Raw genomic sequence first — 5,738 nt, forward strand, 5'->3', positions numbered from 1 at the left:
GGGTTGAAATAGAAATTTTCATGTAATTAAGGATGTGAACCTTTGACTTTGTGGCTGCTGGCTGCTGTTTATATCTCAGAAAACCTGCTGATAAAAGGGCAAACTCTGGGCTGGAGTGATAGCACAGCGGGTACGCCTTGCACGTGGCCAACACGGGTTCGATCCCCGACATCCCATATGGGTCCCCGAGCACCGCCAGGAGTAATTCTTGAGTGAAGAGCCGGGAGTAATCCGTGAGCATCGCCAGGTGTGGCCTAAAACCAGAATAAATAAATAAATGAATGAAATAAAAGTTCACCGCTGCCAGGATAGAAGGAGGAAGGCTCGGCCTCAGCATTTGAGTGGAGGCCTGCCTGGAGGAAGTTGCTTGATCCGCTGCTTCCCACCCCGTTCTGGGAGAGACCCACTTTATATGCAGCCTGGCTCGTCTCCACTGCAGTCATTACTGCTGTCCTGGGGGGCACCCCTGGCAGTCTGGGGGCCTCCTCCCGTCTCCGCTCAGCCGTCACTCCCGGCAGTGCCTGGAGGGCCATATGGTGCCTGGAATTAAACCCGGGACTCCTGAGAGCCCCCAGAGTGACCCTCGAGCACCTAGCCAGGGGTAGCACTCCTGGGGGTGGACCCCAAAAACAAACACACAAAACTCACCCTGGGTTGCAAAAGCACATAGGCAGAGGAAGACGATACGCACTGTGGAGGAGATGCCGAGGCTTTATTTGCAGACCAGGTGAGCCAGGACGGAGCTGGGAGATAAACCCCATTTTCCCGAGAGCGAGTAGAGCAGGATGGAGTGAATCGAAAATGCTGAAATGCTCACGGTCCTGTGCTCGCACTGAGTTCACGTGAAGTTATTTGGAACAGAGAGGCAGGGTGGGGCTTGCTTCTGCTCCCAATATGTTATCTTATTATAATTCCACGTTTTATTAGAAACGCATGGGATCGGGGCCGGAGCGATAACAGCAGGCAGTGCAGTGGCCTTGCGTGTGGCTGACCCGGGTTCAATCCCCGCCTACTTCTTAGGGTCTCCCAAGCCCACCAGGAATAATCCCGTGAGCACAGAGCCAGGAGCGTTGCTGAGTGGGACCCTAAAGCAAGTCTCAACCAAGGCGATACACTAGCCGGAGGGGCTCCCGTGAAAAGTTTGACTGAGTCCTGGGAATTCCTTTCCAGTAAGATTTCCGGCACTTTTTCTTTTTTTTTTTTTTTTGCTTTTTGGGTCACACCTGGCGATGCACAGGGGTTACTCCTGGCTCTGAACTCAGGAATTACCCCTGGCGGTGCTCAGAGGACCATATGGGATGCTGGGAATCGAACCCAGGTCCGATGCGTGCAAGGCAAACGCCCTACCTGCTGTGCTATCACTCCAGCCCCCAAGATTCCGGCACTTTGTCCTTCCCCAGCAGATACCCTGAGAAGGGAGAGAGCCTGACCCACCGAGACCTGCAGCCCCTCTTTCCAGTCTGGGTCAAAGTCAAGGCCAGGGGGGCTGGAGCAATAGCACAGCGACTAGGACGTTTGCCTTGTACACGGCTGACCCGGATTCGATTCCCAGTATCCCATATGGTCCCCTGAGCACCGCCAGGAGTAATTCCTGAGTGCAGAGCCAGGAGCAACCCCTGTGCATTGCTGGGTGACTCAAAAAGCAAAAAAAAAAAAAAAAGTCAAGGCCAGGTGCTCACACATGAGAATTACGCCATGAGCCCTGTTCTGGGCTGTGTGCTATTCCATCTGAAAGAGGAGGTGAGGGCAGGGGCGATAGGACGGCAATTCCCTGCCCTGTCCCCTCCCCCAGGCATTGCCAGATACAGCCCCGGGGACCCAGAACTGCTGGAGTGGCTTGGGTGACCCCAGTGCCGCAGGGCCAGTAGCATCGCACCCCAAGCCCTGGCACTGGCCCCACGGTCCCGGGGGCTGAGAGCCGTGGGTGTCCCAACCACATGACAGACACCTCCCAAGTGAATAAATCAATAAAGGGGGGGTTGTTAAGTTTGTTGTTGTTTTTTGGGCCACACCTGGTTTTTGGTTGCCCCTGGCTCTGCACTCGGGAATCACTCCCGGCAGTGATCAGGGGACCCTATGGAATGTCGGGGATTGAACCTTGAACCTGGGTCAGCCTTATGCCACACAAGTGCCCTGCCCCCGCTGGACAGTTGCCAGGGCCCTTCTCTTTTTTTTTTTTTTTTTTTTTTGCTTTTTGCACAGGGGTTCCTCCTGGCTCTGCACTCAGGAATTACTCCTGGCGGTGCTCGGGGGACCCTATGGGATGCTGGGAATCAAACCCGGGTCGGCCGCGTGCAAGGCAAATGCCCTACCCGCTGTACTATCGCTCCAGCCCCCTTCACTTCTTTTCTAAATTCACGCTTGTCCGGCGGAGGCCGAGTGAGCGCGTCACAGAGTCCTAGGGCGGCGTCGCCCACCTGTCCCCGGCTGCGGCTAAACAGCCGATGCGCTTCCTGTGCCTTCCCGCGTAGGCTCGGCTCACGGGAGCGTTTGCTTTCACACGGGCTCCCGCTCTCGTTCCCCCGCGCTAGCCATCTATTCCGGACAAACGTCTCCGGAGCTGATGGATGGGCCCCTGGCCTGAGGTTTTTAATGGATGAAAATGAGTCTGTCACGGGGTTTTTTTCTGTGGCTGCTTCCCTGCTGGGTGTTTCGGGCGGCCGTAAACATCTCAGCCCGCAAGCTTTCCCACAATGCTCGTTTACTTGTCTGCGCCTGTTTCAGAGATGGGATTGCTGAGCCCAAGGCAACTCGTATTTTTCAGGGTTTGCACGAAAATTAGCTTCTGGAAGAGTCGCTCTGACTTGCAGGGCTCAGCCCGAGCAGATGCTGTGAGTGTCCCAGCCTCTCCTTGGACAGGCACCGTGGGTGGCTTGAGCTCAGCCCCCAGGTTTTTTTTTTTCTTTTTGGGTCACACCTTTCGACGCTCAGGGGTTACTCTTGGCTCTGCACTCAGGAATCACCCCTGGCGGTGCTCAGGGGACCATATGGGATGCTGGGAATTGAACCCGGGTCGGCCGTGTGCAAGGCAAACGCCCTCCTCGCTGTGCTATTGCTCCAGCCCCAGCCCCCAGGTATTTGATGCTGTGTGGCTTATTTTGCGGGGGTGGGGCGGGGAGAGTGGCATTTACTTTGGGGTCACACCTAGCGGTGCTCAGGGCTTACTCCTGACTGCGCTCAGGGATCACTCCTGGCGGGCTTGGGAGACCTGATGGGGTGCCAGGAATTGAGCCTGGGTTGGCCGAGTGCAAGGCAAGCACCCAACTTGCTGTCCTGTCGCTCAGGCCCCTGCTTTGTGGCTTCTCTGTTCCTGTCCCGTGGACCCTCAGCTCTGCCTCTGCGGAGAGCAAGACCTCGTCCCGCGGACCGGGAGGAGGAAGCCCGGGCCGCCCTGCACAGGGCCTGGGCCAACGCCCACATAGTTATGACACATCACTATTGCAGTGTTTAAAATAAATTTAATTTTCATATAATAAAAAAAAGAAGTGACCCCTGGCCATGTGCCGGTGGGGTGGGGGTCATATGTCCATATTGGAGCCAGAGATCCAACCAGGGTTGACAGGATACAAGGCAAGTGCCTTAACCCCAGCCCGGGGGAAACCGCTACTTTCCTGCATGAGACCCCCAGATCCAGGCTGGGGCGGGGGTGGGGCAGCTCCCTGGCTGGCCTGAGGGAGTCAGATCTTTTTTTTTTAATATATATATTTTTTTTAATTAGTGAATCACCGTGAGGGTACAGTTACAAATTTATACATTTTTGTGCTCATGTTACCCCCATACAAGGTTCGAGAACCCATCCCTTAACCAGTGCCCATTCTCCACCACCAGTAAACCCAGCATCCCTCCCACCCTCCCCAATCCCATCTCCCCCCACCCCACCCTGCCACTGTGGCAGGGCATTCCCTTCTGTTCTCTCCCTCTAATTAGCTGTTGTGGTTTTCAATAAAGGTGTTGAGTGGCCACTGTGCTCAGTCTCTAGCCCTCATTCAGCCCGCAACTCCCTTCCCCCACATGGCCTTCGACTGCATTATAGTTGGTGATCCCTTCTCTGAGTTGCCCTTTCCCCAGAATGTGAGGCCAGCCTCCTGGTACTTATTTCTACAGTTCTTGGGTGTTAGTCTCCCACTCTGTTATTCTATATTCCACAGATGAGTGCAATCTTTCTATGTCTGTCTCTCTCTTTCTGACAAGGGAGTCAGATCTTTCACCCAGAGGACCCCCGTCTTAGAGCGGGTGCAGGATTTCTCCCCGGATCCTTTGAGCAGCCCTGGGTGCCAGGAATGCTTCTGGCTCATCGACTTGGACAGTTTTCCAAAGTGGTTCCGGGAGTTTTGTCTGTGTTTTTACCAGGAAGTTGAGTTGGTGAGTGAACGTGGCAGAATGACACCCCCAGTCTTTTCAATTCCAGGGTACCAGGGCACTGAAAGCTTGCTGTCCTCGGCCCCCGTGTCCCCTGGGGCCCATGGCCGGTTTGGGGTGCATCTCAGAGGGAGGGACCGTCCTGCGCATGGCCAGCTCATTGCAGGCGGGGACCCCGCCCTCTCTGAGGCAGCCCTGTCCCCAGGAAACGGGGTTCTCAGAGACCCCTGCTTTCTCCCCTGTTCTTCTGAGTCCTGTGCTGGGGTGGCTGGTCAGACCCCCAGGAGGGAAATCAGGCATGGTTTTGTGGGTAAGGGTCCAACTGGGGGGACTCTAGGGAGAAGTGGGGGCCCAGCCCTGGCCTCAGGCTGACCCCACAGGGGCTCTGCCCTTAGAGGGCCCCCAGAGCTTCCCAAATCCAGGTGAGGTAATGGGGTGGTGGAGGAAGTGGGGGACCCCCGCCAGTGGAGTGGTTCTCCCAGGGAGGGGGGCAGCTGCTGCCTCTTGGCCCTGCCAGCAGGGGGCGCACGGGCGCTCCCCCCCCTCAAGCCTGACCCCTCTGCCGGGTGCTGGACCCCAGTGTCCCCGTCTCCAGCAGGGGTCTGGGGTCGGTGACGGCCCAGGGCTGGGTTCGTGGCCATTTTTGCAGGTCCTGCCGCCTGCTCTATCCTGATCTCATTCCACAGCCTTCGGGAGAATTTTGTCCCACCTTTAGCGCTGACCCTGCTCCTGCAGGTTAGGGCTGGGGGGCCGGAAACACACGCCAAAACACACACACGTGATCAAAGGCGCCTGATGCATCCCCTCAGGGAGGGATGGGCAAGGGCGAAAGGATTCTCATTCTAGATACCAACTGCTACAAGATCTACAGAAATAATTTGAATTTCACATCCATACCAGCAAAAACAAAAAATGCACCGTAGATATTCAAAGTTTACCGCCCGCAGATTTATTTGATAAAAGCATCATAGGATCAACTACCCGTGGCGTATTCGATATGCCAAAAACAATAACAACAAGTCTCACAATGGAGACGTTACTAGTGCCCACTCGAGCAAATCGATGAACAACTGGGCGACAGTGTTGCAGTGCCATAGTTGTGGTTTGGGGGCCATATTGGCGATGCTCAGGGCTTACTCCTGGCTCTGCACGCAGGAATCACTCCTGGCAGCGCTAAGGGGACTATATGGGGTGTAGGGGATCGAACCAGGGGATTGAACCAGGGCCAGCCACGTGCAGGGCAAATGTCCTACCCGCGGTACTATTATATTTCACCCCTAAAATTTTGTTTTTTTGGCCACACCCAGCAGTGCCCAGGGCTTCCTCCTGGCTCTGTGCTCAGGGGTCCCTCCTGATGGGGTTGGCGACCCTATGGGGTG

The sequence above is a fragment of the Sorex araneus genome, chromosome 6 (assembly GCF_027595985.1).
Source record: "Sorex araneus isolate mSorAra2 chromosome 6, mSorAra2.pri, whole genome shotgun sequence".
NCBI lineage: Eukaryota > Metazoa > Chordata > Mammalia > Eulipotyphla > Soricidae > Sorex > Sorex araneus.